Source organism: Rattus norvegicus, chromosome 2, assembly GCF_036323735.1.
Source record: "Rattus norvegicus strain BN/NHsdMcwi chromosome 2, GRCr8, whole genome shotgun sequence".
NCBI classification, from domain to species: Eukaryota; Metazoa; Chordata; class Mammalia; order Rodentia; family Muridae; genus Rattus; species Rattus norvegicus.
In genome coordinates, this window is record NC_086020.1 from 244584579 (window position 1) to 244596424 (window position 11846).

Sequence of the window (11846 nt, forward strand, 5' to 3'; positions counted from 1 at the left end):
CTCCAATACACCATGCTGGGAAACAAGCGACCAATACAGGACCCTTCAAGAGAAATTCAACCTGCGTCGCAGCCAAAGCATTCACCTTGCAACAACTCTTCCTGTCGAATGCTGCCATGAGCTCCTTTGTACACACAAGGAAACTGAGGTGCAGACGTAGTGCCCAAGTACATATAACTTACGTGACAATGTCAGTGTTTACCTTGGCACTAATAAGCTTTTATACAAAGCATTTGCGATTATTCTTGTCGCTATAAAATAGTTTTCCCAGAGGCTCACTACTCACATTAAACTCACAGTCAACCCTGTTGATGGATGAAGAAGCACAGAGCTCTTCTTCCTCCCTGAGGGAGACACTGAGACAGATCCCTGGAAACCAAACACAACACAGAATCCTGTCTCCCCCCAGCCCCCACTCCCCAGGCAGATTGAGAAAGCAAACTGATGCTCTCAGGTCCCGGGTGTAGCACTCTGCTTGTTGGGCCTCACATGTCTCATTGGCTACTTAGGAAGGAACTCCCCTTCCCTTCCCTGCCCTCCCCTGCTCTCCCCTGCCCTTCCCTTCCCCCAGTAAACCAATAAACAGTTCATCTCCCACTGACAGACAAGACCTAGGCCGTGACAGCTCATGTTGGACTTATTTTATGAGATACTATCATGGGTCCGTCACTGGTACAGCTGTATGCTTTCACCGTAAAGTTCATATGTACACACCAAGGGAAAGAGTTTCAAGTGTTGACTCACTTGTTCATTCACTAAACAAATACCGTTAGACAGCAAAGAATGAACGAGGCACTGTGCTAGGATGGGCTGAAGACTCCAGTCAGGAACCAAGTCACCCATACTGATGTCTCCTCTTTCTCAATCATATCATAGGACATCTACTTGTACCCCAGGTGCACGGTCCTACTGTGTGCAGTATAGATGACCATCTCACCTGGGCACTGCTGCCCTCCCCTAGGCTAACTTCCCACGTGCATTTACTTTCCTTTGCAATCTGCAGAGAAGCCTGGGGTCTTTTTTAGCAGAGGGACTCTGAGGGGACCAGGCTGCGGCAGCAGTCCTTGACAGCTTGCTAGGTCACGAGGCTTAATGCAGTAGGTCAATTGCCACCTGGCACAGGCCCCAAACGCCCCGTGATCTCACTGTCCCTGAAAGGTAGGGTGGCTGAAATAAATACCACGGGTGACACACCATCTACACGTGGTTCCACACCAAAGGCTCAGATATATGGAGGCCATTTCTTCCCTTTGCTAAGTTATCAAATAGAATTTATGAACCTCCCGGTTCCTGGGGTGGGAATGAAGCCTGCGAGACCCAGGCAATAAAACTCCGTTTCCATAACTTTGCTCAACTTCTTTCAGCCAAATTTTTGTAACCTAATAATGTTTTGTGGTTGTAAAAGTTATTTCCTCTGTGGACATTTGGTACCGTGGTTCGTGCTGTTCCACTCGGTAACTAGACAGACACATTGCAGGGTAGAAGGTTTATGCTGTGTATATAATCATGGAGCCTAGATGCACACGCGTGGAAGTGAAACACCAGTGGCGCGGATTGATTTGTCACTTAGTTTGTACTAAGTGTCCAGGGAGGTTCTGCTGTGTGACGTTAGCACGCCCTGCGTGGGTAGCACCCAGGTTGCATGGGTAGCACCAAGGTTCCGGTTTTGCGGGCGGTGATGGGCGGAGACGGCTGAGGGCTGTGGCGTGGAGTATGGAAGCCTCACTAACAGCAATGTTTGCCCTGCAGCCACAACATGAAAGAAAAGCAACCGATACACGTTTGAAAGTACAGGTTCGAGACTGAGGTATGAAGGGATGGTGGGTATTCGGAGAAAGCTTGCCGGGCTTAGAAACCCTGAGACACAGGTGACATTGAGAAACAGGAGGATATTTCGGGGGGACATAGGGGGTATCCTATAGGCCAAGCCTTTATTTCCTGTGATTCGGTTGGAAGGATAAATGGGCTTAGTTGGCTAGTCTCAGCCCTCAAAACTGGCGGTGGGCATCCAGCCCTAGGCATCTGGCACCCAGTCTTGGTGTGATTAGGACAAGCAGAGAACATCTGATAAAGAGGGCGACTGGTGCTCAGAGCAAAACTGTAATCGTAGCACTCGGAGGGAGCACGCTGAGAGCATCTGGGTTTCAAGGACACTGTGGCTGTATAGGCAGGGCCTGTCTCAAGAAAACAAAACACCACGGCCCAACAAAACCGCGCCACAACGGGGAGGAGCAACGGCAAACGGATATAAATAGAAACAACAGACAAAGCGAAGGTCGTCGGTACCGTGCGCATCTTCCCGCGGTAGATGCTGCTTGTTGTCTGTGGGAAGCGGTCAACTGTTGGGAGAGCAAGGCCTTGTTATGTCAAAGCATCAAAATACTCAAAATGAAAAAAAAAGTACAGTGTATACAGATGTGTGGGGCCAAGGCAGCCAGGAAGAAAAGAGCCTTGGGGCAGAGGGATGGTGCCCCTTGGTGAGTGAAGGGGAGGGGGAGAAACTGGCCAGACTTGAATATGTTAAAATGTGAAGTCAATGACTAGGGAGTCCTGAAGCATCCAGAGGCCAAGTCATGGATCTTGCCTGCTTAAGAAGTCTGTACTTCACTCTAAGGCCAGTGGTGAAGGAAGGAAAAGAACAATGGTTTTTGTCTACTTTCATTTAGTTAAAAAAAAAAATCCATCCTCCTAGATCTGCACTGCTTAAAGATTAAGGACATTTCCGATTCATCCCGGTGGGATAAACGGGTTGATATGCTCAGAACTTTCAGGTGTTGTGTAAAGCTTGGTTACACTTTTATTCCCAGGGATTACAGACCCTCTTTGTAGTGCCAACCCAGCAGCCAGTGCCGAGGAAAGGCAGCCTCTCTCTCTCTGTGAGCCCAGAGCCACAGTCACCACACTGAGTCACACAACGCAACCAGGAGATGCCCGAGGGTTTAACACGGGCTCTAGAGCCAGAGAGTGGCTGTCAAACCTTACTCCGACACTGTGCACCTTGAGATAAGTTATTTAATTTCTTTTCTTCATACGTAAAATGGAATCAGGGCTCTGCAGACGCTCAGGAAGCAAAGCGCTTGCCATGTCAGCCTGAGGACCTGGGCTTGGATCCCCAGCACCCGAAAGGGGCAGGAGGAATGGTGTGGTAGAGCACACTTGTAACAGTCTCACTGGGCAAGTGGAGATCCTTGGAGCTCTCCGGCCACCCAGTACTGATAACTGATAAGCTCTGGATTCACTAAGAGAGCCTATCTCAAAATTAAGGTAGCAATAAGAGAAGACAGCTGACATGAGCCTCTGCCTCCTCATACACACAAATACACATACACACATGAACACACATGTGCACACATGTGCACACTCATGCACACTCATGCACACATGCACACACATGCACAAACACATGCAAACACATATGTCCATACTCGTATGCACATGCACACATGCACGCGCACACACACACACACACACGCACACACACACATACCTATGCTTACACAGATTTACAGGAACACCTATGCCAGCCTTGGCTTCTCTAATAGTAATGCTGGGTATGTGTATGCTTTATTCAGCACCACGCTGGTACAAATGCTGAACCAAAGTGACATCACAGCAAAAGGAAGGACAGTTGAGCCAAGCATAGGGAGCTTACTGGCATTGCTATGACATCAGCGTGGGGGAGCACAGCCTCTTATGTGCTGGAGGGTGAGAACAATGAAGGCATTGTTCTCGGTAGACGGATGTCCTCGGTCTTGGGGCCCTGTCCTGTGTGTCCCTTTGTCTAGGCGATAGATACAGTCTGCTTGCTCCCTGCTCGTCTGCAGGTTGAGAACCAGAGGAGAAGGCAGTGCTGTCTTGCATGATCACATCAGATAGACTTTAACTGTTTTTGTTTCTCTGTCTTTCTTTAGTTCATTTCCCATGTGCACTCTTGTATGTTCATGTGTAGAAGTCAGAAGACAAACTCAGGTGTTCCTCTAATTTGTATTCTGTGACTTTTTGAAACAGGGTCTCTCATTGGCCTGGAGCTAGCCCTCTTAGCTAGGTTGATGGCCGGTGAGGCCTGCAAACCCCTGCATCTGCCTCCTCAGTACTAGAATTATAAGTGGGTACCATTCCCCTGATTTTTGTTTGCTTTGATTTTTTAAAAAAATATAGGTTTTGGGATTGAACTCATTTCCTCCTCATGTTCTCATAATAGTACCTAACGGGGTCTCTCCAGCCCAGTGCTGCCCGCCTTATGAAGCTGGACCCTTGAGTTGGAGACCAGCGCTGCCACCCTGCCCTTCCAGTTCCTCATAGTATTTGGCCATCACATCAGACGTCTGTATTTCAGATGGGCTGATTCCCGACTTGCAAGGCAACACTGGGGCAGAATGGTGAGAGAGAAGAGTGGACCCAGTGGGCACTGCCAGTGGTGCTGTGTGTCATCCTAACTGTTGCGTCCCTGGATTGGCAGAGCCACTAAGCATCCCTTGATCATCGGAGCCCCTAAGTGATCAAATGCTGAGACCATGCACTTCTGCTCAGTGGTGGGATGATACCTCCAAGCAAGGGAACGCAGATATGCATCTCTTACTTGCATTTCCTTATACACACACACACACATGCATACATATGTGCATGTGTATACATGTGTACACACACTTATACACATGCATATATGTACATGTATATAATACATGCATAAGTGCATAATATACATATGCACACATCTTTACATACACACACATACATGCATATGTACATATAAAACATGCATAAGTACTATACACAGATTCGCAAGCATACATATGTACCTGTATACATTGTAAAACACCACCGAATTCTAAAAACCGGAGCCCAAAACTTAAAAACACTTAATTATTTTGAGGTTGATGAACGATATTATATTACTTAATCTTTTATCCATTATGAAGAAAGGGAATGCTTTTAATTTAGCTTTTCTTTCATTTATTTATTTAATTCACTTTACATCCTGATTGCAGCCACCCTTCCTCCTCTCAGTCCCATGCTCACCCTTCTCCCATACCTCCTTCCTTTCCTTCTTTGAGAAGGGGAGGCCCCAGTGGGTACCAACCTATCCTGACACATCAAATTCCAGCAGGACTAAGCAATCCTCTCCCATTGAAGACAAACAAGGCAATCTAGCTATGGGAAACAGATCCAAAGACAGCCAGCAGAGTCAGACACAGCCCTCTCCCACTGTCAGGGAATCCACATGAAGACCAAGCTGCACATTTCCACATATGTGTTGGGGGGGGTCTAGGTCCAGCCTGTGCATGCTCTTTGGTTGGTGGTTCAGTTTCTGTGAGACCCAAAAGTCCAAGTTAGACTCTGTAGGTCTTCTTGTGGTGTCTTTAACCTCTTTGGCTCCCTCAATCCTTCCCCTAACTCCTCCACTGATCTTCACCTGCTGTCTGGCTGTGGGTCACTGCATCTGGTCCCATCAGCTGCTGGATGAAGCCTCTCAGAGGACCGTTACACTAGGCTGCTGTCTGTAAGCATAGCAAAGTATCAGTAATAGTGTCAGGGGTTGGCTCTCTCTCATGAGATTGGCCTCAAGTTGGGCCAGTCATTGGTTGGCCCATCCCCCAGTCTCTGCTCCATCTCTATCCTCACATCTTGTAGGCAGAACAAATTTTGAGTCAAAGGTTTTATGGGTAGGTTGAGTGTCCCCCTCCATCCACTGGAAATCTTTCCTGGCTACAGGAGTTGGCTACTTCAGTTTCCATATCTACCACTGCCATATCCCCATCCCGGGTCTCCAGTTTATCCTAGAGATGCCCTCCCAACGAATCCATGTATACTAAATCTAATAGAAAAGAAAGTGGGGAATAGCCTTAAATGCATTAGTGCAGTAGACCACTTCCTGGACAGAATATTATTGGCCCTGGCTCTAAGATCAACAATTGATAAATGTTTCTGTAAGGCAAAGGACATCATCAATAGGACAAAATGGCAGCCTACAGAATGGGAAAAAGTCTTCCCCTACCCTACATCCAACTGAGGGCTAATATATAAAATATATAAAGAGCCCAAGAAATTATATACCAACAAAACAAATAAAACGATTTTAAAAATGGGGTACAGAGCTAAACAATTTTCAAGAGAGGAATCTCAAAAGGCCAAGAAACACTTGGAGAATTGTTTAATGTCCTTAGTCACCAGGGAAATGCAAATCAAAATGACTTGAGATTCCGTTTTACACCCGAGAGAATGGTTAGGATAAAAAAAACCCTCAAGCAACAGCACATTATGGTGAGGATGCGGGCCAAGGTGAACGTTCTTCCATTGCTGGTGGGAATGCAAACTTGTACAACCACTCTGGACCTCAATTTGGCAGTATTTCAGGAAGCTGAGAATAGTCCTTCCTCAAGATCCAGCTATTCCTCTCCTAGGCCATATACCCTAAAGATAGATGTCCCACCATCCCACAAGGACGTTTGCACAACTGCATTCAGAGCAGCTTTAGTCATAACAGCCAGGACCTGGAAATAACCTAGGTGTCCCATGACCAAAGAATGGATAAATGGAATACTATTCAGTCACTAAAAACAAGGACACCATGAAATTTGCAGGCAAATGGGTGGGACTACAAAATATCCTGAGTGAGGTAACACGGACCTAGAAAGACATGCATGGTATATACTCACCTCTAGGTGGATATTAGAAATGAAGTACAGGTAACCATGCCACAACTACAGAACCAAAGGAGCTAAGAATCAAGGAGGGCCCAAGGGAGGATGCTTGAACCTCATGCAGAAGGGGAATAAAATAGAGAGAAGGAAGTGGCTAGGTTGGGGGCAGGGAGGGGAACCAGGGTGGGGATCAGGGGAACTGGGGGAGGGCAGGAGACTGGGAGAGAAAATGAAAATGCTTTTAGTTATTCATTATGTAGAAAATGTCCCCACTGGTTGGAAGAGAAGGCTTGGTCAGTCTGTTGCTTGCCTTGCAAGTGTGAGGACACGAATTTGTCCCTTAGACTCCATCTAAAGCCCAGCACAGTGGCCTGTATTTGTGACCACAAAGAGGTGGGAGAGGAGCTCTCTAGCTAGCCTTGCCCGCTTGGTGAGCTGGAGACCCTACTTCAAGCCAAAGGTAGAGAGAAGGCCTTTGAGGAACAATGCCAGAGATTGACCTGACCTCTTCAGGCATGGATTCACATAAACACACACCCATGGACATACACAAGAAAATGTACTCATCACATAAGCATGGTATATCCTACACACAGAACTAGTCGGTGTCACATGCTTGTGTCACAGTCAGGCCCTATTCAGACATTCATTCCAGCTCCTCTTACGGTCTTAAGACCTGGTCTAGCCTGCTTCAGGATGAGCTGGGCGGGGCAAAGGAATCAATAAAGATTGAAGTGTGATGTGCTGTTGTGCACTTCCTTTGGGGGCCATGGAGAGGGGCTCCTCTTTGGCTCTGTATGGTTTTATTATCTTATCCTATGAGACGGTAGCGCTTGTGTTGCACGTCAGAGATTACACCATTAAGCTTCGTTGTTTTTCTTGCTGTTCAGGATGCTTTCTTCTTGGTGTCCTTCTGCAGAATTATTTAAGTAATGAACATAGCAGAGGACAAATGGAAATACAGTAGGAAGGACAGAACTGTGGCAGGACAATCCCATAGTGATGCATCGTTGCTGCTGCATTCTTCAGGGTCCCACCAGTGCCAGGGACGTCCCCATTCACGTCACTCAATATGACTGTCAGCCAAGCGACCCTCCTCTACAGCATGGGTGGCTGTGTGGCCCACACCTGAGCCCTTCCTTGTCTACCTGCCATGAGCACTTCCAAAAGGTGATGCAAAAACGAGCACCAAATCTCACTGAGGTGTTTTGCAGGCTTGCAGGGGCGGTCCTTACCCTTCTGGATCTTGTCAATCATCTTACATCCTTCCATCAAAACTCTGTTTTTCATGATGTCATTCAGAGCCTTAGAGGCTTAACAAAGAATAGAAAAGCTTTTAAAGCCAGAGATCTGTGATCTTCTGAAATAAGGGAAGCGTAGGTAAGGCAATGGGTGTGTCTGTCTCAAATGGGTCTGAGGAACACACAACACAGAATTAATCATGAATGAGCCTTCACCTTTATTGGATGTGTCCAAACATTTGACTACAAATCCCTGTGCATCACACAGTCTACAAGTAGTCTATAAGAATTTATATGTGACTTAATCTGAGTTGTAGATTGAATAAAACCCCCTGGAATTGCTATCACCTGTGTGAGGAGGTACTCAAGCTAAGCCGGCAGGTCCCAGATGTCACGTGGGCCATACACTTTCCTGTCAGGGTATGATTTGTTACCAATAGGATTGAAATGTCAAGGTTTATGAAGTGTTGCCTTTAAATGAGGACCAGCTGCCCTTCCACAAGCTGCCTTGTCTGCATGCATTCTGAGTTGCTTCTGTGAATGGAACGGAACAGAATGGAGAGCTAACAGCTGCTACAAGAGTCCTCTCAGGTCGCCCAGGGTGTGGTAAGGCCTGGCATGGTGGGACTCTGAGGATGATAGTGATGGTGCAGTGCTATAGGGGTCTTCCAGCAAAGTTCCATATTCTCCTGCTTTATCTTCATTTGTGAACATTTGTCATATATGTGTGTATATGTGTGTATGTGTATATATATATGTGTGTATATAATATTTAATGTATTTTACACAAAAGCTAGCAGAACAATTCTAAAAAGTTTTCTAAATTATAGTCACAAGATTTCCCAATTATGAGTATTATACCTCATTTATCCTGTCTCCTTTCATAAGTCATATCTAGGATATATATATATCATATGTAATATATGGTATATAGCATTAAATATGTGATATATATATATATATATATACATGTAATTACTTCTTTTCACATGTATTTATTTATAAGTTGTATCCATGCTGCCTCCAGTATTTGGAGGTCAGAGGACACCTTGTGGACACTGACTTTCACTTTCCATCCTGTGGGTTTCAGGACTCAAACTTGGTTCACTGGGTCTAGCAGCAATCACCTTTGTTTGCTGACCCATTTCGATGGTCCCTTATACAATTGTTTCTACTTCTTCTGAGGCATGTATATTTGAGTCTGCTCATGAGGAAGTCCAGATTATATGTCTGTGTCTTTTTTTGTCTAGTGTTTTGGTCCCCTTTAAGCTGGAACAATTCTTTAGCCTGGCTTTTATGATATCGGTAAGTGGTTTAGGTCCTTTGATCTTTAGGGCACCTTTGCTTAAAATAATTTTCTGCATTGCAAAAAAGATCAGGTGGAATCAATAGGAATGATATTTAACCCATTGGATCTAAAATGTGATACATACCACCCAGATCTGGACAAAACACAGTGAATAAGTGGCAGTGAGGTGCTTAAGTCACACATCCACAAGGCAACCCCACACCAGCACTCAGGCTGAATGGGGGCAGAAAGGTTGTGCGAGGCTCAGGACACCCACTGCTAGATTGTGTCTCATGATAAGACAAGACAGCGGCACCATTAATGCTCAACAATATGGTTGCTTTAACACGATGTGCATAATGACAATACCAGGTGATTTGCCAACGTGGATGGGACAGCTCAAAGGGCCATATCCCTAGATTGAGAGCTAAAGACTCAATGGCTATGGAGAAAGAAAGAATCTGTCTTCTCCAGGGACGAGCTCTTGGATAAGCTATCCTACCTCAGCAGTCAGCCCTCAACACGGGTACACAAAAGCACCACCATATGGACTCAGTAAGCCCTCTCTGCATTTGTGTGTGCATGTATGTGTATATATACATGTATGTGTGTATGTGTGTATATATGTATGTATGTATATATGTGTTACATGTGTGTATGTTGTGTATATATATGTGTGTGCATGCATCTGTGTATATGTATATGTGTGTGTATCTGTGTGCATGTATGTGTGTATGTATATATATGTGTGTATATGTGTAGGCATATGTACGTATATGTGTACATGCATGTGCATGCATATGTATGTGTATATGTGTATGTATGTGTGTATATGTGTGTAGATTTGGGCATGTATATGTGTACATGTATGTGCATGCTCATGTATTTTTGTGCATATATGTGTTTATTTGTGTGCATACACATGCTCATACCAGGTATATATGTAGCAATAATAATTAAAGAAGAGGTCATGAATTTGAGAGGTAGTAGAGGGAATATAGAAAGAATTGGAAAAGTGAGAAGGAAAAGTTCAAATGATCTAAATAGAGTGATCATGTGTGAAATCCTCAAAAAAAAGGGAAAACTTTTAAATTAAAATATATGCAATCATTTCAAAACATAGTTAGTGCATAAGGGACTTCCATAAAACTGCTAGCAGAGTCCTTAGCAGGAAATATGCAGTCAAGAGACGGCAAAATGTTACATCCAAAATGCTGCAATGGAAACAAAGGAATAATCTCTAACTAACACACCGTGCTCCACAAAGCTGTCCTTCACACACAAAGGTGAGATAAAGATTTTCTCTGCTAAACAAACGCTGAGGATGCACGCAGGAAACCTGCCTGATAAGACATGCCGAAGGCGTGTCTCACAGTGAGACCCAAGCCTGCTCACGAGGCACAGGAAAGTCTTTAGAAACATACCCTTTCCTGGGTCAGGAAGCATGCGGTTGAATGGGAGCTATGTTAACACTGTGAAGGTGGTATATAAGCTACGTTCCATCCAGTGCAAGTTTAAAATAACTAAAGATAAAATATTTTTAATGCACCTTCGGTAGAGAGTAAATGGAGTGTGACACCAGGAGCCTGAACTGTGAGGAAAAGGAAAAGGGAGACCAGGAGCTTTCCTACCAATGAAGGTTAGACTGTAGCCAACTTATACTAGATGAATGTAGCTACGTGGTGCTTCATGTGACCTTCGAGGTTCTATGAGGAAAGAAGCCCTCGTAGGTTCACGAAAGATGAAATGGAAGAAATTATATCATCCTGTTGTAAAAATAACCAACTTGCAAAGGAAGACAGGAGTTGGTGAGAGAAACGGGAGACTTGCAAATCAGAAATCAATGGCCGAAGGGGTAAGAGGAAGTTATTTCATCAAAAGAGACAGAGCTACTGAATGTTTAAAGAGATGACCATCTCCAGCTTTCTACCAGGGACAGAAAGAACTATTCCTTGCCAGTGAGTGATAACCAATGGGGGAGAGATCACTATCTTGAATCAGATGGAGTTAAAGTTAAAAACTGTAAGACAAGAAGAAGATGTGGTGAAGAGCCAATTCAATAGGATATGATGGTTACAAATGTATATGCAGTGAATATGAAATTATAACGGTTATAAAAGAAGCACTCACAGATCAGAAGAAGCAATGGACATCAGTATAGAATGAGGAGGCTCTCTGTAATGGGCAAGCACTCACAGAGCACCCAGCGGAACTGAGTGATGTTACTGGCCAGGCAGACCTATGAAGCATATAGACCTGGACACACGTGTGCACACACCCCATAGACACATGTGTGCACACACCCCACAGACACACGTGTGCACACACCCCATAGACACATGTGTGCACACACCCCACAGACACACGTGTGCACACACCCCATAGACACATGTGTGCACACACCCCACAGACACACGTGTGCACACACCCCACAGACACATGTGTGCACACACCCCATAGACACATGTGTGCACACACTCCACAGACACACGTGTGCACACACCCCACAGACACATGTGTGCACACACCCCATAGACACACGTGTGCACACACCCCACAGACACACGTGTGCACACACCCCATAGACACATGTGTGCACACACCCCACAGACACATGTGTGCACACACCCCATAGACACATGTGTGCACACACCCCACAGACACACGTGTGCACAC